Genomic DNA, 23,774 nt, shown 5'->3' on the forward strand with positions numbered 1-23,774 from the left:
TTTCCACTTATCTATCTACAGCCATCTGTGAAAGCTGAATGGCTTGAGATGCCCTGTGCTACTTATAACTCTACCTACTCAGTCCGTATTAACTCCTCTGTCTATGACTGATGTACATTAAGAAACAAAGATAAGTGTCAAATGTTTCCACACTGATTTAGTGGACTTAATGGTCTTTCCTGTTAAAATGGTACTATTCAAGAATAAATATTTAACCTAAATGATTTTAAGTTCTCTGAGTGATATGCAGTTACTGAAATGAATTTCAGATAAAATTTCAGTTGGCTATATAACTGAGGTTTTGTTTATTTACTTGGAGTGGTTTTGGGGATTTGGTTATTTCTCCCTCTATTTTTTTAAAAAACAGTTCTAACCTATAGGAACCTTTACTTACATTTAATGTACATATTCTTCTTTTCTCAAATCAGACTTATAGTAGATACCATTTATGAACATATGAAATGTATATGTATATATATATATATATACACACACACTTGTATAGTATGTATGATATACAATAAAACTTAAAGAACAAATATAACTTTCTTATTAATATAATCAATATAATTCATTGTCCAACATTGTTGTCCAACATTATTGTTGAAATGCTGTTCTAAAAATAATATGCTTAATGACAAACTAATATGTTATTAGAGTCAGTTATACATTTTCCAATTTCCTGCTATCTTCTGCTAAAAGCAAAAAATAAAATAAAATAAAACATCATGGAATGTTAAGAGTGGCCACTTTTCATTTTTCTGATTCTACATTTTACTGACTTATATTAGTAACAACTTTACTGAATAAGACAAGGACTGCCCTCAATAAGCCAAGATGTAAAAGGAAAGATGGATGCTGCTACACACTGAATGCTATGTACCCTCCAGATTCGCACATTAAATTCTAATGCCCCATGTGAGAGTATCTGGAAGTGGGGCCTCTGGGAGGCGATTAATAGGTCATGAGAGTGGAGCTCTCAAGAATAGGATTAGTGACCTTAAGAAACATAACAGAGGCTCAAGAAAGCTTCTTTGTCACTTCTACCACGTGAGAACACAGGAAAAAAAGATGACCTTATAGGAAATAGGCCTTCACCATACACCAAATCTGCCAGTGCCTTAATACTCAATTTCTCAATTTCTAAAACTTGAGGAATACATTTCTGCTATGTATAAGCTACTCACTCAATGGTGTTGTTTTAGCAGCTCGAAGGGACTAAGACAGAAACAACAACCAATTACTGCAAAAGAAGTGAATGTGGTCCATCACAGAGGCATGAACACATGAACACAGGTGAGAGAAAAAGGAGCAAATGGTCAATTTAAGAGGAGGATTAAGGAAGATTTCACAGATCGCAGAGCTGTTAAAACGAGTTTAGGAGGGGGAAATCAGAATTTGGTGGGAAGAATCTGCAAACACTAGGAGGCTTGTGGTGTCACACAGGGGATGCTGGGAAGCTTCTACGTAGGGCTTGGTCAGCAGAGAGGTGGAGGAGCCATAGCAGACAAATGAGCGAGGTCCACATAAAGCTCCTTGGGGCCTTTGCAACTCAAGTGATTCCACTTCCGGTAACTCTGCATCAGACACTCGACTTGAATGGATTCACCTTCTGCTTGTCCTGGAATATCACCTGCTTCTTCATAACTGAATCCACAGTGACTTACACTGTATTCCTTACCACAAGTATGTTATGCTTACAGTGATAGCCTGTCAAGTCTACCTGTTCAAAGACTTTGTCTATCTCCTGTCTGCAAGTTACACCAGCCTTCAGTTGTACATACCTGCAGTTGTGAATACCTCTCTCTTGTTCTTAGGAGTATTGTTTTATAATTTATTAGACTGATATCTGATTAAATCAGGCTCCTTTAGAAGAAGAACTTCTAAAGTCGCAAATAATTTTTAAGATTACAAACCTGTAATGTTCACGAAAATAAGTAAGAACACATGAGCATCTGTCTCTTCAGTAGGTCTGGTATTCCATCAACATGACTCTGCTTTTTTGTTGTATTACACCCTAAATTCTAAAAGGAGAGTTCAAAATGTGAATGCTGGCCACACCGAAGGGCTAAATGATGCAGGATCCAGGAGAAGCAGGACAGAATAGGTACCAAAGTCATCTCTCCCCAGGACCCCAAGCAGGAACAGCAGCAGCCAGGCTTAACCCCATGTCCAAAGCTTCTGGCCTCCGAGCTAGGAACCCCCCTCCAAAATTTTCACCTCAAAAGCCTCCTCCACAAACATGATTTTCCTTGTGAGGTACAATCTCCATAAAGGCTAAAGTTACAGCAAAAAAAACACCACAAAAAACAAAAACAAACAAACAAACAAAAAAACAGCTAGAATAAAAGGGAATGTGCACAGAAGACTTCAATAATATTCTAATCTGAGTTACAGAGAAGTAGGATTACATTTACACGTGAAAGACTCTGGCTGCCGATAGGGATGGATACAGAGTGGGACTGACTGAACACTGCCATTGTTTTAGACAGTTTATAATTAACATGTGAGGGAAAGAGACTTGGCTTTCTGTTCTGAGGGATACATAGCAGCCAGGCAATCCACTGTTGGATTATGGTCCCAATTTATCAGTATTTTCCAGCTTGGAAATAAATTGTGACTCATTTGAAAAATGCCACCCATTCCAACCACTGAATTTTGTCCAGTAGAAGCCCAAAAGCAACATTTTAAATTTCTTCCTAACAGAAACCAGGACACAGTCTGACTTGGAGGACACAATCATGAAAGTTCAAACCCTCCCTTCTCCATCACTTTACGATACAATATTCTACATTTCTGTCTCCTTTTTTCTTTCTTCCCTTTCTTTCCAGAAAAAAAAAAGTTATTTCCAATGTGGTAACAGTCCAATCTTCCTAACAAATTAAATAATGAGCTGATACTCCCTGTTATACCTTAAAAAAAGTGAATGGATTTATGTAATTTTTATTTTTTTTAAATCAGGATGTTGTATTTGTTATGTTTGTGCTTGAAGCTTAACTGAAATTATTTCTCTCCTTTTTTGAAATTCTGGAAATAACAAATCCTATAATTGGGGACATTGCTAAAAGTCCCCTAAATACAACATATGGCAAAGACACTTTCAGAATCAGAGGATCTCTGATTTACATTATTTTATAATTGCATTATGTAGTAATTTGTGACTATACTTTTGCAAGACCCAATGAAGGTGATAACTAACCCTTCTTACCAGATGTTGTGTTAAACCATCCTAACAAAAGCATTATGGAGTATATTTTAATTATTTCCATTTTGTTTCTGAGAACTGAGACTTGAAAAAGTTTGATAACTATTTCAGATTTCACTGTCAGTTAATAAGTGGTTTTGAACCTAGGGCATTCTGATTCCAAAATCTATCATTAGCACCATAATTCCATGCTCATCCAGTGAATAATAACCACTAATGCTGATTGGTTACCTACTAAGTATCATGCAGTACTCTAAGTGCTTGACCACATTAACTCAGGTAATTCATACAACAGCTCTATGAGAAAAATACTCTTATTATTCGACCCATTTTACAGATGAGGAAAGAAAGGCACAGAGAGGTAAAATGACTTATCCAATCCTGCAAAACTGGAAATGATGAAAATGAGTTGTAACCCCAGGCAACCTGACACCCTTCCTGATATCACTCCCAACATAGTTAAGGACTGGGATACAATATCAGCAAGTGAATGTATGTCACCTACTATTATTAAGATTTTTGTTTCAGCTATATGTAAAATTATTATTTGTGTAATAGGTCATTGCCTCATCAGTGTATCTAATTTATGGAAAAGAATTTGCAAACCAGTTTTATTGTACTGGCATGGTTGCATATTACTTTAACATTAGTAGAAAAGTCTTTCTCAATATTCCTAAATGTATCTGTCATGATTTTCACTGTCAGTCTTCTATTTTAAACAGACTAGCTGTATTCTTTTGGTTGAAGAGAATGGTCATATGAAGTGTTAAAGAGATTTCAGTAAACAAACAAAATTAATATATTTAACTGAATGAATAATATCTGATCAAATCTCTACCTTGTTCCCTTAGTATTCTCAAATTAAATTATACATTAAAAGTATCTAGTGTATCTTCTCTCCTCCAGGTATGAAGTTCCTAAAATACTCTTTTTTTTTTTCCACTTTCTAGGGCCGCACCCGCAGCATATGGAGGTTCCCAGGATAGGGGTTGAAATGGAGCTGCAGGGCCTACGCCACAGCCACAGCAACGCCAGATCTGAGCTGCGTCTGTGACCTACACCACAGCTCATGGCAACGCCGGATTCTTAATCCTGAGCAAGGCCAGGGATTGAACCCGCAACCTCATGGTTCCTAGTCAGATTTGTTTCCGCTGAGCCACAATGGGAACTCCCTAAAATATTCTAATATCATAAATACCTTGGAGACCAGAAGCAGAAACCTAATTATTATAGTTGGTGAGGATTTTTGTGTGCAGTGTGTGTAAGAAATATGCATTTTCCTCATATTTCTTTTTTTTAATTTAAAAAAATTTTTCTGCTGTGCCCACAGCACGTGGAAGTTCCCTGGCCAGGGACTGAACCAGTGTCACCGCAGTGACAACACTGGACCCATTAACCAATAGGCCACAAGGGAACTCTACATTTCATTTAATCATAACTGTCTCAAATACAAAAAAATAATTTGGGTCATGAATTAACATTAAGTATAATCTTACCATTTATCTCTTCGATGAATAACAGAAAATTTTAGATTCTATTAAACAATTTAAAAAGAAAATTGTGGTCACAACTTTTTTCTACCTTTCTATTTGGGATATTAGCCAGCCACAGGTATCACCTACTTTTATGGGGTTTCCTATTAATAATTTCACATTCATTATCTCATTTGTCCTTTAATTTTATGAGTTTGACAAAACAGAAATTCTTCCTCTCATTTTTCAAATTAAGAAACTCAGGTGTAAAGATTTAAAATACTAGTCAGAAGATAAATGTTGGAGCTGAAACTAAAATTAAGGAAATTGAGTAAAATTCCCTTTCAGTGACACCACAAACATCCTCTGTCAATTACTGCCTGACACTTGTGTAAGTGGACATATATCAGAAACACTGTTGGGTAAAACTGCAATAAAACTGAACTGTTTCAAAATATTAAACTAAGTAAGATTTTTAAGCTTATACTGCCAGATTTATATGATATTGAAGAACCAAAAGACACTGAAACTTTCCAGTGACTTTATTTGGTTAAAAGAGAGGTAAAATTGTATGCTTTCAAATTCTGCCTACATAGACACGTATTATATTAACATATTAATATACAAATATATAATAGATACATCTGAACCTACTTTTTCATTTTCCAAGTGGTTGTACACAAAGTCTAGCCATATTTCCTAATAGCAATACAAATGCATGCACTTTGCATATTTTTGCAATGTAAATGTAGATTCTGTTGAAAAGTCTCAATATAGAACCATATAAATGATACTGAATAGACAATACCTACTGGTGAGGAACCTCAGGGGTGTGCATCATGACGGGAATGGGTACAGTTCAGTCACTCCACAGTCCGCTGAGCAACTCGTAACTGAATTAAGTGCCATCACTGTGCAGATCTAAACACACACACAATGAGATAACAGTCAATAAATATCATTTCATATCATTTGCACAAGAGCATCTTTCCAATCTGCACCATTAAAAAAAAAGTTGTCTGACAAGCAATCCATTGAAAGGGATTTCATTTAAATACCTCTCTTTTCTATCTAATGAGTAGAATAGCAGTAGAAACACACTATGTAAGTCAGGAAAACAGTAAAAAATTTCATGTATTACTTATGATTAGTGAGTATGTAGTGATTAAGAAGTAATACATTTAGGGAGTTCCCTGGTGACCTAACAATTAAGGATAAGGCATTGTCACTACTGTGGCTCAGGTCACTGCTGTGGTGCGAGTTCAATGCCTGGCCTAGGAACTTCCACATGCCGTGGGCATGGCCCAAGAAAAGTAATAAATTTAGTAGTAAATTGGTGTCACATTACTGGAAGGCTATAAATGCATCAATAAAAAAACAAAACAAAAAAGAGAAATGTTCACATATTCTGATGTAAATTTTGGGGGGGGAAGCTATGTGCTGAGCACCGCAGCATGCTTAGGTATGAAATTTCGTTTAGTCTTATCAAAACTGCAAGGTAAGTAATCTCCTTACTTTGCAACATTTAAGGCTCAGAGTCATAGAACAATTGGCTCAGGGGCCCACTCTACAGTCTATGCTTATTCTCTGTACCACGGGCATTGTGCAGTGTGCACACTGCTCATGCTTACTTGCACTCCATACGACTTAAGAGATGAGTAACAGATACCAAGAAGGATTATACAAAGATGTATCTCTGTTTTCCCTAAAAGATAAGCATGGTCTTCTACTCATCTCTGGATGTCAAAATAAAGTGAGAGCTTATTGTGGGATACAGTACCTGACATATACAAAAACTTGCTGAATAAATAAATGAATAAACACCACCAACAAAAAAGGAATCGGCATGTATTTTTTTTATCTCAAGGCAGTTCTGTTTTTCCAATCCCTTTATTTACCTACTAAATTTACCCTCCTGTTTGCAACATAATCTCAGGAGGAAAAAGTAGAAAGAATCATCTAAAAATCATGTGAATGAAGTTCAAATATATTCATTCAAAGACTTATAAGCTAGTTAGCAGTCAGTTCAATTTAGTTCAGTTGGAGAAGTTCCTAAAGAACAGTAAAGGTAAAATAACAAATTTTCCAGAGAGAGCAAGGAAAAAACAACAACAACAACAAAACACCCACCTTTCACTTCTAGATCAGATATAAGCTGGCTAGCAAAACCTAATCACCTTTTCTATGGCCAGATCCCAAGCGGGAAGGACCCACAGAGGAGAAACCTGAAAAGGCTAAAGACTCCAGGTAGAAACTGCACGATCACAAGAAACTAGGAAATGCTGCTCTGGATTGGAGATACTGTACAGAAGCAACCTTACTGAAGACCCTGATGGTCAGATCCCAATTCACCCTCCCGAAGAAACTGCCTCAGCACCCTGCCTGTGTAGAGCAGTGGCTGGCAAACTGTAGCCTGCTACCTGTTCCGGGGTAGCCTGTGAGCTAAGAATGGTTTTTACACCTTTAAATCATTGGAAGGAGTCAAAAGAATCATGTGAGTGTGAATTATTTGAAATTCAAATTTCAGAGTCTTTAACATAAAGTTTTATTAGACTAGCCAGTCTCCTCTGTACATATTGTCTTTGGTTGCTTTCATGCTACAACAGTAAAGTGGAGAGATTGTTAAGAAAAAGTATGACTTGCAAAGTCTAAAATATATTTATTATTTGACCCCTTACAGAAATTACTGGTTGATTTCTAGTCTAGAAAATTGTTCTCAATATGGAGGAGAGGATATTAGAGAAAGGGGGAGGCTTTAGGGTAGACTGGAAGCAGAGAGGGGTGGGAATCCACTTTCCTACACAGACCCAGAGGTGATGCAATATTATGAATATAGCAGAGCTTTTTTCTGGGGGCAGCAGGATGTTTCCCTAGAGGGAGCACCAGAAAGGCAGGCAGATTCAGCCACAATCAGGCAGGCAGATTCAGCCACAATCAGTCAGGCACGGGCTGAGCCAGTGAGGAAGGAAGCAGAAAGCTAGGTAAGTGGCATTTTTCAATATGGCAGAATGAAGTTCTCATGAAGGCAATCAAATCTCCAGGGCCTTGATTCCTTTCTCATATGCGCCAGCCTCCAGAAAGGTAGATAACTTCATAACCAGTTTTTTGCTGAAGGTGTGAAAAAATGATTACAAGAGCAAAGAGAGAAACCCTAAGCAGGTTAAACGACATTCCACTTATCCCACAGAAGGCCAAATAGTGAGCCATATCCAAGGATGGATAAACAGGTGATGAAGCAAAATGAAACACAGCGTGAAGACCATATAAAAAAGAATCTGCTACATAACACAAGGAAACCCTAGATGAAGACGAAGGATTTGCATTGGAAAGATAGCCAGGAAAGTAAAAATAAGTTTTGTAGAACATCTGCTTTGTGCTTTTGATGAATTCTGAATAACACAGAGTAAAACCCCAAAGATTTATCTTCAGAGAAGTTAATTAAGCCCGGATAAGTGAAGACCCTTTAATGGTTTCCCATTTAAATATTAATTGCATCTTGTTGAAGAGAAGAGGCATTTTAATCCCAAAGACTTGGATCTGAATACAAATTCCACCATTTTATTGCTGTATGGCCTTGGACAACTTACTTTCTGTTCAAATTCTCCTTTCCATTATGTCTTAAATGGGGTTATCCTGAGAGCTGTAGGACAAAATATACATAAAATTCCAACATTCTGCCTATCACATGAGCAGTCTGGGTACTCACCAGCTTCGTATTTGCTTTCAGGTCTGGCCCTGCTTACTTCTCATCCCCTTGTTCTGACACTAATTATTTACCATGATTATTACATGATTACAGGAAAATTGTTGCCAAACATCCTGGTCTCTTCTCCACTGTCACACTTGGCTTTTCATTGTATTTTCTCTGGGTGGATTAGATCTTTTAATTTGGACCTTTCTCCATTTAACCTGTAGGTTGGTATTTGCTTGGAAAAAAATTTAATTCAGAAGTGAATTCTGTAGCCATCCTTAATCCCTTCGGCAGAAATATATAGCTACATTTTTTTGCATAAATCTATTTTTATGATTCAAACTGTATAATTATTTATTTGCATATGTCTTCCCCAGGAGGCTATATGTTGATCATATGCATGATATGATATATCAACATGACCAACTATAGCCTCGTGGGGAAGACAGGCATGTATAGACACATGCACACGCACACACACGCACGCACACACACACACACACACCTGCATACATGTCTACCTATTCAAGTCTTTTGATGCTTGCTGAATAGACAGCACCTACTTCAGGCCAGCTATAACCTGGGGTCAAACAGTGATTTCAGAAATGCTCAGGTAACCACAGGTTTTATCATTTTTTTGAAAGAATAAATAAAGAATTAAAAAAAGAAGAAGAATGGAAAGGCACACTTAATGAAGATTTGATAGATAAAATATGAACATTTATCATATTGTTGGTGATCCTGACCACTGAGTTATCCTGGAAATCCATTTGGAAATATGCACAAAATACAACAAATCTCTTCAATTTACGCACTTGGTTCAAACATCTTTAGATAACTATCTTCTTCCAAATCTGGAACATTTACTATGTCCCAGACTCTGGGAGGAACAACCTCTAAGTCAGCTATTGTTACTCCTATTTTTTTTCAGAGGAGAAAACTGAAAGTGAGACAACAATAGGGAACGTTTTTTTTTGACTAACATCAGACCAGTAGTAGAGACCTAAATACAGCAAATTCTGACCTTTCCTTGTAACAAACTAAGCTTGGTCTCTACTTTGTAAAAAGATGTTCTTAACAGAACATTTAATGTGTAAACAGTTGATAAATGGTAGCTCTTATTACTGCTATTATTAACACCACAACCCAAAAAAGGGAGCCAGTTCAATACAATGAAATGCTACATTGTTAAATTTACATTATGCCTTATTGCTATAATAAGTATGAAAGTCATGCTAACAGAAATGAGTACATAAATGGAGAGTACAAAATGTTATCTACAGGCTCATTAAAATTACATGCAATTTCATGTAAAGTAGATTAACAAAAATTAGAACAGTGTGATAAATATAATAAAATTTTGTGATTATAGGTAACTCACTTGAAGTTTAGTAACCTATTTGAGAAAGTGCAAGTTTGCATGAGTTCAATTTTATGTTAAAAAACAGATATATAAATTTCTAAAAGTAGCTGTAATATCCTGGACCTTCTCCATATTTGAAATCTCATTTTTTTCTCTGAGCAAGATAATACCTTACTGTTGTTTCAATAAGAGCAGTTTGTTTGGAAACATTTAGAAGCAGATTTGAAAAAAAAAATGACAAGTACAGTTTTCTTTGAAATGGAGTCATTAAAATCATCTACTCTACTTAGCTAGACACAGTTTACCTTAATATTTCTCAATTAGCATCACTGATCAACACATGGTAGTGCTAACTCCTAAATACAAAGGTTTTATCTATGTCATATATACATATACATGGGAGAAGGAAAGGGCTATTTTAGCAGAGCCTCAAACAGAACCATGTCAAAAGTTATCAAAAAAGAATATTTGACAAGAGCAACAGTTGAGACTCAAAAACGAGTTGCTTTGGGCTCAGACAGCTGTCTGAAAGCTAAACCTGCCAGAAGATGTCCTGCTCACTGCTCATCTTGGTTTCAGACATTCCTCTGAAGGTAGTTTCTAACCAGTGTCACTCACTCATGAAGCAACTAAAGTTGCGTTACTCTCATTGCATTATAGCAGAACAAAGGCACAGAAATGGAAAGAATTCTATTTGATCAAAAGCACCTTCTATCAAAGAAAATGCAGGAAAGTGACCTTGATTGTAGAGCTATGACACCTCTCACCAGGAATCAGAAGCATCTCCTTCTGTGTGAGTGAGTGGTTTTTCTTCCCTGCAATTGTGATACCCAGAGCTTTTCACCTGATCATACCTATGGTTTGAGCAAACTAATGATTAGGCCTGAGGCAAACAGTGATGTTCTGGAGGAAAAATACATATTTTTGCTAGGTTTTCCATAAAAGGCTATTTGAGGAGTATCTTCTCTTTATTTGTTAAGATTCTAAAGTTATTTTTCACTAGGCTTAACTATTTTAGTAACTATATTTGATGGCTACAGTGGTAAGGTAAGAAATAATAAATCAAAAAGGCTCAGACGTAAGCAAAGTAGGAGGTTTATTTACAAGTTTGTTTGTTTGGTTTTTGCTTTTTAGGGCTGTACCTGTGACATATGGAAGTTCCCAGACTAGGGGCTGAATTGGAGCTACAGCCTCTGGCCTACACCACAGCCAGAGCAACATGGGATCCGAGCCGCGTCTGAGACCTACACCACAGCTCACGGCAATGCTGGATCCTTAACCCACTGAGCAAGGCCAGGGATCAAACCCGCATCCTCATGGATGCTAGTCGGGTTCATTTACCGCTGAGCCATGAAGGGAACTCCTTAAATTGCTACAGGATAGGTTTATATATATGTTTACATTTGTAATGAGGCCACAACCACTTTATGTTTACATTTATTGGCGATTATAGTGTAAAGAATAGTTGTACTAAAAATTAACTTCTATGTTTATTAGTCTATATTTGCACTCACAGTGTTCCAATTATGCTTTTCTCTTAATTTTAAGGACAGTTAACTAGACAAAAATCGGTGGATTTTTTTTCATATGTAGTTTACAAAACAGAGACAGTGGCTTCTAACTCTTTTTAAATCTAACTCCAACATCATCTAATTGGGTCATAACAACCATTAGACAGGCTGTACATAAAAGGCACTCTTATGAATCAGTGCTGTCATAATGGTACAGAAGCGGTCAAGCTGTTTGATAGAGTGGCACTGGGGAGGTTAGCTGATGCAGAAGGAAGGTCAAGTGTTAGGGCAAAGCCAATACAGAGAAAGTACAAGGCGGTTTCTATTGGCATCACATGAAATAAAAATTTTTTTCAGAGTCTCTCATCATGCTTTGTAATTGCATCAAAGAAAAGAACTATGTAAATGAAAGAAAAATATGCTTGGAAAGCCCTTTTCCAAGGGCTCAATGGTACAATTGAGGCAGGAGATAGATGGGTCTCAGGCTGAGCAACTGCAATTTGTCCTCTTTGCACAGATACTTCAAGATAAAGATTATGGCAAGAGCAAGGAAGAGCTGAATCCTGCTTGGATAAAAGATAAAGAGACCACATATTTCTCATTCTTAAGGTCAAGGAGGCCTCCTGAACTATACAGGCGAACTACACATGTGCAGAAAGGTTCCTCATGGGTCAGAGAAGGGAGAGGCACCAGACCATAGAATGTCCTGTCAACCTTCCAGGAACCCTGGTGCTAGACTCCTTCTTGGGTAAAAGATGCTTGTGCAGAAGGGGGAGGGCCCTGAGTCAGGCCAGATGTGGGGCTCAAGGCCAGACAAAGCAAGATGACTGGGCATTAGCCTGGAAGGACTGCCCCACATAAGTGATCTAAACCACTCCCAAAGCAGGTGGCATTCTCTTTCTGTCTGTCTCTCACCCACCCCCCAGCCTGCCCATGCTCTCTCCATGTGTATCTTCTCTCTTAATAAACACTTCATTTGCCTCACTACTCTCAGTCTTTTTGCCAAATTTTTTCTCCAAAGAAAGAAAGACTGGGGACCTATATCAATGTGCTAATCCTTGCGGTCTAGTGTTTAGGGTTTAGCACTCTCACCCCACAGCCATCCCAGAACACAATCTTATCATTTGGGGCATTACATGCTTTCACTCTTCTCTTTCTTTTTTCTCTTCCTTCTGCTTTTCTCCTACCCTCACTTCTCTTCCTTTCCCTCTTTTCTCTAATATGTTCTTTTTTATCATAATCGGTGTTACGCGCCTACCCCACCACTTTAATGGCTACTTTACATAGATATTTTTTCTCTTTTCACAATCTTCCAGAATTGCTATTATTACCTGTTTCTTATAAAAGCTACAGCTGTTATCAAGTGAATTTTATAGCCAAACAGCCAGTGAGTGATCAAATTAGGAATCAAATCTGATTCTGATTCTTTTATTAATAAAAGAAAGGAGTTCCTGTTGTGGCGCAACGGAAATGAATCCGACTAGGAACCATGAGGTTGCGGGTTCGATCTGTGACCTGGCTCAGTGGGCTAGGGATGCGGCATTGCAGTGAGCTGTGATGTAGGTCACAGACGTGGTGTGGATCCTGCATTGCGGTGGCTGTGGTGCAGGCTGGCAGCTAGAGCTCCAATTCAACCCCTAGCCTGGGAACCTCCATATGCCATGCGTGCGGTCCTAAAAAAAGAAAAAGAAAGAAAGATTCCTGAAAGTAGACTCTTGTGTAAACGCAGAACTAGTGGAATATCACAGACCCTGAGCATCTCAGGGATTAGGCTGTAAATTGGGGTGGTGGAATTAAGCTGAATTAAGTTATCCCTCAAAACACAATTCTGTATCAGAGTGTATTCACTTAAACATTCTCAAACAACAGCAACAGATAAGTTAGGGAACAAGGAAAATTAATTTCTGAACCAGAATGTTAGGAGGGACCATTGTTAGTGTCAATATATCAGTTAACTTATGGATGATAAAAAGAAAGACATATAATCATTACTAGATCAAGAGGTATCTAAACTGGCAGAGTAGTAAAGGGGTATTTCTTTAACAAACTGCAACGAAATTAGCAGTCTATGACCACCTCAGCCATCTGAATAGGAATACCCAGAGATGCAAACTTGAAAGTCACCTCAGAAGCCTAAGATGAAAGGAAAGAAAAGAAAATCAAAGAAAGAAAAGCAAGCTTAATGATTATCTTAAGACTTTACAGAACCCATTCTTGGAATGTGGAAGGAAGCTTTCCACTAGAATACATGAACAGAGGCAAAGTTTGATTTAGATTGAGATGGAAATGGCTTCCTTATGACCTGACCTCTCCCAAACTGCCTGCTTGAATGCATAATTACTTTCAAGTATTTGAGAAGCCAGCACACTGGATTCTGAAACCTGAAAAAGGGCTTGGTTTCCTGGAAGTACAGCAAGAAGGAAGATAGTGAAAAAAGCAAAGAAAATATTAAGGTTGGGGGTTCTTTTTTCACATCATCAGCCTGGACCTTTACATGGTTATCTTCATGAATGCCTTTGGATGCTTTCCTAGTTTTGTCTTGAAAGGAAATGATTTACGATTCAGAAATCATAGTTACCTCAAGTGGGTAACATGATTTTCAAAAAGGTAAGGGCTTCGTAGTATCTTGGGTATAAAGATGCCTCAGGTATGTTTTGGAGTTAAAATATTTACAAAATTAGCAAATGCTGTTTAATCTTTAAAAGTAACAACACTTCTTTTAATGCCAAAGTTGAGTTAAAGACAATTGCAGTAAGCATTCCTTAGTGCTGATATTTCAGCTCTCTTTGGTCCAGGTAAGGAAAACTACAAGTAAACACTTAGGGCCATAGGATACTTGCTCTGAGGGAAGGAAAAGGATAACCTCACAGCTTAAGAAGGCATCAAATGTTTTGCTTATGCATGTAGTGCTTCAAAGCATCATTTCACACAATTGCCTCTCAGCCCAAGCCCCCTTTAAGCTCCACATTTATGCAAGGCAAGTATCATTTTAAATGCAGATGAAAGGAGGGCCTTTCCACTGTATATTAGAGAAAGCAGGTTTTTAGGCGAGTTACAAACTGATATCAAGAAAATTATTAAGAAACAAAGAACAAGCCATAATCCCGAAGTACACGGCATAAGGTACTTTAGGATAGGTTTTGGATAGGAACTCCTCTACATACATGGATATGGACAGATTGCTTTTAGCCTACACATTTATATGGTGAGGCCAACCACTAAGATTCTTGACCTTCCAGGCAGTTATGTGCTCAATTCTAGAGGCAGACAACTTCCTGATGGACATAAGAACACTCTGGCTGGCAGCCCTGTAACCAAGCTAGTGCCTTGTGGGGCTCCTAGGCACACAAGCCTTTCTGGTTCCCCATTTCTTATTTTTAGGGAATAAGCCTGAGCCTCCATGATTTTCCCTGAGTTCCAAAGGGCAGCTGCTAATCAGGGAAGGGAGGGGATGCAGAGACCAGGGAGGAGCAGTCAAGAGACCACAGTACAGCCTTGGGGCAGGGTCCTGTTCCTCCTCAAAGAATACACATAACAATATTTTTGAGCCTTTCTGCAGAACTAAACCCTCAACAAATGGAAGAACTACTTAATGAAGCTATCTTCATTCCAGGAAGGAGGACCACCAGAACCAGTCCTGGGGCCATTAAACACCATCCTTGAAAGATAATGCAAGTTTGCCTCTACCTTGATCCTTATCTACAGCCCTATTTTCACTCCTCAAACTATAAAATCACCTCCCAATCTCTCCCAAGGTGGGCACAGTCTTTAAGGCATTAGTCTGCTGTGGCCCCCTTTGCCTGGCAAAGCAATAAAGCTATCTTTTATTCCTTCACCTAAGACTGTCTATGCATTTCTATTCGGCAATGGCAATGGTGGACAGAGGCCGAGTTTTGGTAACAGCCTTACTGGTAATCGCCAGGGCCAGTAAGTAGAACACACTCTTTACAAAGTTGCCCTCCCTCTTCAGTCACGGCTTGAGAGAATGAATCTTGAAGCTCTGGTCTCCATCTCAATAGAAACTGTTTGCCAAAGGAGAAGAATGGTAACCATGTCCTTTAGCTAGAACTGGAAATAAATTATTGAGATGGAATGAGGGGTTACTCAAGTCATGTTCTCCTCTGAAAGTTTTGGGAATTAGAAAACCAAAGCCAAGGTTAGAATTTAGGTAATTAATCCAATCAAAGCAAACATGAAATCATAAGGATAGTCACATGACACTAAATGTTTTTATTCCTGCCTCTGGGACTCCAAATGAAGAATGGAATCAGAAGCAATAGACTTCAGATGCCTACTAGGCTGGGAACTAGCAACACACTGATGGAGCCTTATGTATGCAGCAGGCTTGTGATCGGAAAACAGTGCACGTGGTTCACCTGCTCACGGTTAAGATACCTAATCTGCCTCAGTCTCATCAGCAATTCCAGGTGGGACTGCATCCCTCTGGTTCAAGGTCAAACTGCAATAGCCAAAGGCCCAGCTGACAGCCTTTTTCACAGCCCTTGCCTTTTCTCAGGCCTAACCAATGGCCCTGCCCTCCAAAGCCTTTGGCCTCTATGAAGTTGATTCCTTGATCCTAGGGAGCAAGCTTCAACAGTTTCAGGCCAGGAATCTGCTGAGATTCCCAAACCACAACAGCAAAAACAAATGCAAAGATGATGGAAAAAAATTATTCCCAATAGGCTAAGTTTCTTTCTTTGGCCACACCCATGGCATATGGAAGTTCCTGGGCCAGGATGGTATTTGAGCTGCAGCTGTGACTTATACCACAGCTGTGGCAACACCAGATTCTTAACCCACTGCGATGGAGATAGAACCTGTGCTGCTGCAGAGACAACACCAAATGCTTAACCTGCTGCACCATAGTAGGAACACTGGGACAAGTTTTTTAGGTCTTAAGAAAAAAACAAGGACAACAGAAGGGGCCTGAAGAATTTGCTGACAAGAGTGTGGAAGTGCCTTCACAAGGCAGATCCTACATTCAACGTGAGTCCAGGGTTCCAGAAATGCAGGGCACAAAGGGAAAAGAAAGAAATGGAAAAGACTTAAAATACCCAGATACAAAAAGTCTCTTAAGTGAGACCTGGTGATTGGGGCACCATTGAAAGTTTTTCATGTGAGAATATGAAAGCAACAAGAAGAACTAGCCTCTTTGAGCATAAGAGACAGATGCACTGAGAGCTTTCTGCCCCAGATGTGCTGAGAGCATAATACCAATATTAACTATTAGAAGATTTCTCCCAAGTTTTAATCTGCCCGTCCTCTTTCCTTCAAACAAATACTTGGGACTGAATTAATTCCAATACTGAGCTTCTGGTAAAAGTACAATCATTTGGTGAAAGAAAGTTGTAAAAGTAGCCCAGGCTGCTAATGCTAAAGATCCATCTAAAATGAAAGCTGAATAAGAGCAGAAACTCTCTCACTGCTGCATCAGTAACACTCGGCATAGTACCTGGCAGGTGGTGGAATAGTTTCAATGGACCAGTATTCTTGGAGAAAGAGAGCATCTCCAAAGTAAGTCTTTGCTCATGATTAGCAGCCACTACTGTGGAACTGCATTCTTCCATTAGTGACAGCCTTACTACAATCACAGATTCTGATTTTTATCATTCTCTACCATTTAGTGAGGTTTTCCCAGGAACTATGTAAAATGCTAGTTGTTCCAATTATGACTATATCATTTAATCCTTACTACAAGCGTGAAAATATATAATCACCTCATTTTACAGATTACAAAAGTGATGATTCAAATTTAAGTTGAATTCTACCAGATTTCATTCATTTTCCACCGTACATGATTTCTTTCTTTATCTTCTGTCTCAGAGAATGTTCCTGAAATCAGAAATAATAGGTAGACCTCTGGAGGTGAGAAGTGGTAGCTAATTCTGACATCATTATGTAGTTATATGATAGTAATCTAGCTGGGGGTTCATTTCCCAATCTACGAAATGGTGTAAAATAAAGTAATATACATATGAAAATACTTTGCAAATTAAAGATGTAGAGGAGTACATTAGTGTGTGCATTCTCCAATGAACACTTCCATTCTAATACTCATGTAATGGTAAGGGAGGGTTGCCAGGGACCACAGGCTGACTAGACAGAACTGTCAAGTAAGTTTACACTCAATGGGGCAAAAGAGGTGATAGCCAGATTAGCTGCACTGCTGATGTAGTAGCTTTACCATCATGGAAACTAGCTTAATTATGGAGGTCTTATTCAGTATGTTTTATTACCATATGCACATAAAAAGTGAGGAACAGGAAGAAGAGAATGCTATTCTTTTCGAAAGACAGAGTAATTTGGCTTTTTTATTCCCTAAAGGAGAATGAAAATGTTTCAAAATATATTGCTATTATTAAGGTATTACTTGAGGGGGCATTTTCCAAATATAAATTTTTCTCATGCAAGTAATAAATCAGAGTGAAAATCATTTAAAAGACAAAAACAATGTTTCAGCTGAATCTGCTTCAATCCTTTTTATTCTTATTTCTTTAGAGGTGATTCTGCACAGATTTATAGCAGAGATTATATTAAACTTCACCAGGTGGTCCTTTCTCTTAATTACATTTTTTCAGCATACTCTCTGTATTACTTTCTCACTTAGCCTTCCAGTTTTCATTACACTTTGCTTTTTGTCCATGATCTTAATCTTAAATTTTATCAGGAAGAGTGGCACTCCTACATAATCTTGTAAGAAACATTCATCTTTGAAGACATCCTTTTCTATGAGACAAAAAGTAGACACAGTTACCTTAGAATTAACCAAGTGGATGATACATTGAAACACTTAATTCATAAAAGATCTATTTTAAGTAGAGAAAATGATGCTTTCTGACATTTTATGACATATGACATGATCAAACCATATGAGTTATGCTTAATCCCTATATATAATCATTCCCTGTGATTAAACTATTTAAGTTTCTGATCAGATGTTCTCAGGATTCTCTAACATTTTAAAATGTAATTTTCCTGTACACCTTAAACTTACACAGTGACATATTCAATTATTTCTCAATAAAACTGGGAAAAATGTAATTTCCCTCATCTAAATTCATCATCTCTATCAAATAATGTAGTTTCTTCCTTGTTTTTGTTCCCAAACTTAAAACAATAATGGCCAAGTACTATAATGAAAAACAAATTCTGAAATGAGTCATATTTATTCTTTTATTATCACTATCAAACATATTCATAGCATGATCTTGGTATAAAATTTGATGCTAGGCACCATGAGACTCATAAGCTTTGGTTATAAGAAATCTTATTCCTTTAAGGGTATACTTAGTAATGGAATGAAATAAATCTTGATATAACTTTATGAATATAAAGTGACACATGAGACAAATAATTCAACATATAAAAGAAATTATATGCGTACAAATTTACATACATTTTAATGAGAGGGGCTATTGAAGATAATGAGATGATACATATGTCAAACTGAGTTGATTGAGAAAAGCTTCTCACAATACATCTATCTGAACTCAGACTAGAGGAGAACATAAAATCAAGAACATGATAGCTTGTGCCACACATGGGAGATGGATTTTTATTGGTGATGGCAAGTCAGCTAGTCTAGTGTTGGGAACTAGACTGCCTGTTTTGGAGAATGGAGTTCATTCAGCGGGATGAGCAAAAGGGAAAAAAATGCACTCAATGTAAGTTTCATATATTTGAAATGGCAAAAAAGAGAAAATATGAATTTTGGAAAAATCCTTCAACTTTCATTGATTATTTTCTATATTTTAAGATAAAGGATAAAGAAAGTTAATGCAAAATTAAGTAGGTTTATTTAGAAATTACACACCAAAGAATTTACTCTTTTTTAGCATACGGCTTGTTGAGTTTTCATAAATGTTTGCCATACCCAACTAAAAAGTCGACTAAAAAGTCGGCAACCACTGCTCTGATTTCTATTCTTGAAGTTTTTCCAGAATGCTATAAAAATAAAAGCCTTTTGTGTCTGGATTCTTTTATTGAGCATTTGCTAACATAAGGAGACTCATAATTCTAAGAGTGAAATCTCTAGATTCTGATTTATGTTCTATTGATCTATCTAGCTAATACCACACTGTTTTGATTACTGTATCTTTAAGTTCTAAAGTCATGAAGTGTTAAGTCCTTCAACGTTGTCCTTCTTTCTCAAAAATTTTTTGATTATTTTGTGTCTTGTGAATTCCCACGTAAATTCTAAGATCATCTTATCAATTTCTGCAAAAATAATGAGTAGGACATTAACAGAATTTTACTGAATCTATCTTAAGGTCAGAAAGAATTGCCATCTTAGCAATAGTCTTTAACATGCCTTTTCAATCCATAACTATGGGATGGCTCTCCATTTATTTAAATCTTCATAATTTCCCTCAGCTAACATGTTACCCTCCCTCAGAAAGTTCTCTCAGGAGGAGTGTTTTGTAATTTTTGATGTAAGAGTATTATACTTCTTTTGCTAACTTTATTCCCATATATTTATTTTTTTGTGAATAAAATTATTTTCATTTCATTTTCCAAAAGCTCATTGATAGTATGTAGACATGCAATTGACTTTGCATATTGATCTTACATTCTCTGGCTTTGCTATACACTTTTATTACTTCTAGGAATACTTTTGTGGATTGCTTAGGATTTTATACCTACAGGATCACATCCGCTAGTAAACACAATTTTCTTCTTTTCTAACCTGGATGCCTTTAACTTGCTTCTCTCTATATTTGTATTTAATTTTAGTATTATCACAGTGGCCAGAATGTTCTGTACAATGTTGAGTGCAGTATTAAAATCAAGCGTCTTATCTTTTTTTCTACTTAGGGAAAAATATTCAATCTTTCAGTCTTTAGTATAATGTTAGCTGTAGTTTTGGGTAGATATCCTTTAACAAAAGACTAATAAAGTTCCCTCTACTCCTAGTTTGCTGAAAGTTTTTTGCTTTGGTTTTAAATCAGGAAAAGATATTGGATTTTGTCAAATGCTTTTTGCATCTACTAAGATGGTCATGTGTTTTTCCCCTTTATTCTATTAGTTTGGCACACTACATTAATTGATTTTTTTGCTATTAAGCTAATTTTGCATTCAAACAACAACTCACACAATGTATACCCTTTAGTCAATTTAAACACTGATTTGGTTTGTTACTCTGTTGACAATTTTTCCTCTATATTTATGAGGAATATTGGTCTATATTTTTCTCTTCTCGTTATGTCTCATCTGGCTTTTGCATAGGAATAATATTGCTCTCAGAAAATTAGATAAAAAGTGTTCCCTCCTCTTGAAGAGTTTGTGAAGGATTGGTATTACTTCTTCTTTAAATATTTGACAGAATCCACCTAATGAAGCCACATCGGCCTGGGCTTTCCTTTGTGGGAATATTTTTTTTTAATAATGAATTTTATTTTCTTCCATTATAGTTGCTTTTCAGTGCTCTGTCAATTTTCTTTTGTACAGCATGGTGACCCAGTTACACATACATGTATACATTCTTTTTTCTCACATTATCATGATCCATCATAAGTGAGCAGACATAGTTCCCAGTGCTACACAGCAGGATCTCATTACTAATCCATTCCAAAGGCAACAGTCTGCATCTATTAATCCTAAGCACCCCATCCATCCCACTCCCTCCTCCTCCCGTGTGGCAACTACAAGTCTATTCTCCAAGTCCATGATTTTCTTTTCTGTGGAAAGGTTCGTTTGTGCCATATATTAGATTCCAGATATAAGTGATATCATATGGTATTTGTCTTTCTCTTTCTGACTTACTTCACTCAGTATGAGAGTCTTTAGTTCCATCCATGTTGCTTCACTCAGTATGAGAGTCTCTAGTTCCATCCATGTTTCTGCAAATGGCATGATTTTGTTCTTTCTATGGCTGAGTAGTATTCCATTGTGTCTAAACCACATCTTCCTAATCCAGTCATATGTCGATGGACATTTGGGTTGTTTCCATGTCTTGGCTATTGTGAATACATTGATTTCTACTGCAATCTTTATTTTCTTCCATATTTTCATTTTAGTTTACTCTTCTTTTTCTTGTATCTTATGATGAAGCTTAGATTCTTGATTTGCCATATCCTTTTATTATATTGTGGGCCTTTAAAACTATAAATTTCCTGTAGAACTGTGTTAGTTGCCTCCCACAAATTTGGATATGTTGTATTTTTTTTCATTTAGTTCAAAAATACTTTAAAATCTCTCTTGTGTTTTCTTCTTTGACCCAGAGATTATTTAGAAATATTCTGTTCAATGTTTAATATTTGGGGGTTTCCAAAATGCCTTTCATTGTTGATTTCTAATTTAATTTTTGGTCAGAGAATACAATTTGTGTTTCCTGAACCCTTTTAAGTTTACTGAATCGTGTTTTATGCACCCAGCATATGGTGCAGCTTGAATAATGTTCCATCTACACTTGAAAATAATAAGTAGGAGTTCTCGTCGTGGCTCAGTGGTTAACGAATCTGACTAGGAACCATGAGGTTGTGGGTTTGATCCCTGGCCTCGCTCAGTGAGTTGGGGATCTGGCGTTGACGTGAGCTGTGGTGTAGGTTGCAGATGCGGCTCGGATCCTATGTTGCTGTGGTTCTTGTGTAGGCCAGCGGCTATAGCTCCAATTCGACCCCTAGCCTGGGAACCTCCACATGCTGCGGGAGCAGCCCAAGAAAGGGCAAAAAGAAAAAAGAAAAAGAAAAAAAGAAAAAGAAAATAATATGTATTCTACTACTTGGGGTGGAATGTTCTATGGATCTCTTTTATTTCTAGTTGGCTGGCAATGCTATTTAGGTCTTTATATGCTTGCTGATTTTCTGTATCATTATTCTAGCAATTATTTAAGAAGAGTATTGACATCTTATTGAATTGTTTATTTCTCATTTAGGTTTGGTTAGTTTTTGCTTCTTGCGTGTAGGTATGGATCTCTTTGTGTTTACATGACTTGGAGTTCACTGAGCTTCTTGGATAACAGATTGGTATTTTTCGTAAAACTTATAAAATTGTGGTCAATATTTCTACAAGTATTTTTCTGCCTTTTCTGCTTTCTTCTTCTGAAACTCCCACAAACTGATATGCTGGATGCTGTACCACAGTCCTTGAGTCTCTGTGCATTGTTCCTGTTTTTCATGGATTATTCCTTTTCATAACTCTCAAGTTCAATGATTATTTGTTTTACCATCTCAAGTCTACTTTTGAATCCCTCTAGTAAACTTTTACTTGGTTCATTTTAATTTCACATTTTTGTCAATATTTTATATTTGGTGAGAGGTCATTCACATATTTTCCACTAATCCTTCAGTTCTTTGAACACAGTTATCATAGCTTCACTGAAATCTTTGTATACTAAGTGCCACATCTGTGCCCTCATGTTGACAGTTTCTATTAAATACTTCTTATTCTTTAACATGGGTCACATTCTGGAAGTCTTTTTCTTAATTAAAATTTTAATAAATAATTACAGGTACACTGTTTGGAGCTATTCATTTTTTCAATGTCAACATAAATGTTATTGGTTCAAACAACATAAATAAAAATATCTCATATTCGTTTCAATTGTTGGGATAAAAAGTTGAATTTGAGGAGCTGGGAAATTAGTAGCTAATTCAATAGTGCAATTAATTAATTTTGTCTATTCTTGGAGAAGTTTATTATCAAAGGTAACAAGAAATATGATAACTTGGTGGGGGGGGGAGTAAAATCAAGGAAAGAGTTTGTTAATTGAGTGTTTTTAATAGAAGAAAAGGGTTGAGACTTGCACCTGAAGCTAGTACTGAACCTGCATCAGGTAACTTCTGAAGATAGATGGCTGTAGTTTATATAAAGGTGAATGATAAATGGACTGAGACAGGAAATACATAATCAGTGAAATTAACAGAAAATTAATGACACTTAATAATTATCTGCTATCTAAGCTTCAAAATGAAAGACATTTTAAATCAGAACTATATATATTCACTTCTCAGACTAACACATCAAACCGGTTGGTACTCACTAAACTGAAGATACGCTATATTCCATGATGTATTACCTCGGCAAACAGAGCAAAACTTGCAAGTATTTCTTCAGTAATGATTTTTAAAATCTTATTTTCTTTCCCTCAAGGGAACCATTGTTGAAACGCTTCTTTAAGTACTAGAAAAAAGACATCAGTGGGTTGAAAAATAAGTGGAAGAAGAAGAGGATCCAGCAAGTGCAGAATACTCAAAACCTGAATAAGAAAGGAAATATCCTGGAGTTCCTTGGTGGTATAGTGGGTTAAGGACCTGATATTGTCACTGCAGTGGCTTGGGTCATTGCTGTGGCATGGGTTTGATCCCTGGCCTAGGAATTTCCACATGTTGTGGGTGTGCTGCCCCCACCACACCAAAAAAAAAAAAAAAAAGAAGAAGAAGAGGAACATCCACAATGGCCTTTTGAGTTATTCCAGAAGAAAATATTTTGTTGTGGTTGTCTACATCCCAAACCAAATGGATGCTCTTTTATTTCCATCGCTAATCTCTGCTGCTCCAGAATCTACAGATTCTATTTGTAACAAAGATTGTCA

The 23,774-nt window shown here is 37.0% G+C and overlaps 1 protein-coding gene across 2 annotated transcripts in view; it reads right to left on the bottom strand.

Moving 5' to 3' along the window:
• The window catches only part of CHRM3 (cholinergic receptor muscarinic 3), a 543,147-nt gene that overhangs the window by 383,309 nt on the left and 136,064 nt on the right, over positions 1-23,774 (bottom strand). Inside the window, exon 2 of one of the 2 annotated variants that reach the window (XM_047762513.1) lies at positions 5,490-5,598. The gene's annotated coding sequence lies outside the window, so the exon portion shown is untranslated. Of the gene's footprint in view, positions 1-5,485; positions 5,599-23,774 lie in introns of both variants that reach the window. The other variant, XM_047762514.1, reaches the window with a different exon arrangement.

This window comes from Phacochoerus africanus, chromosome 15 (genome assembly GCF_016906955.1).
Source record: "Phacochoerus africanus isolate WHEZ1 chromosome 15, ROS_Pafr_v1, whole genome shotgun sequence".
NCBI lineage: Eukaryota > Metazoa > Chordata > Mammalia > Artiodactyla > Suidae > Phacochoerus > Phacochoerus africanus.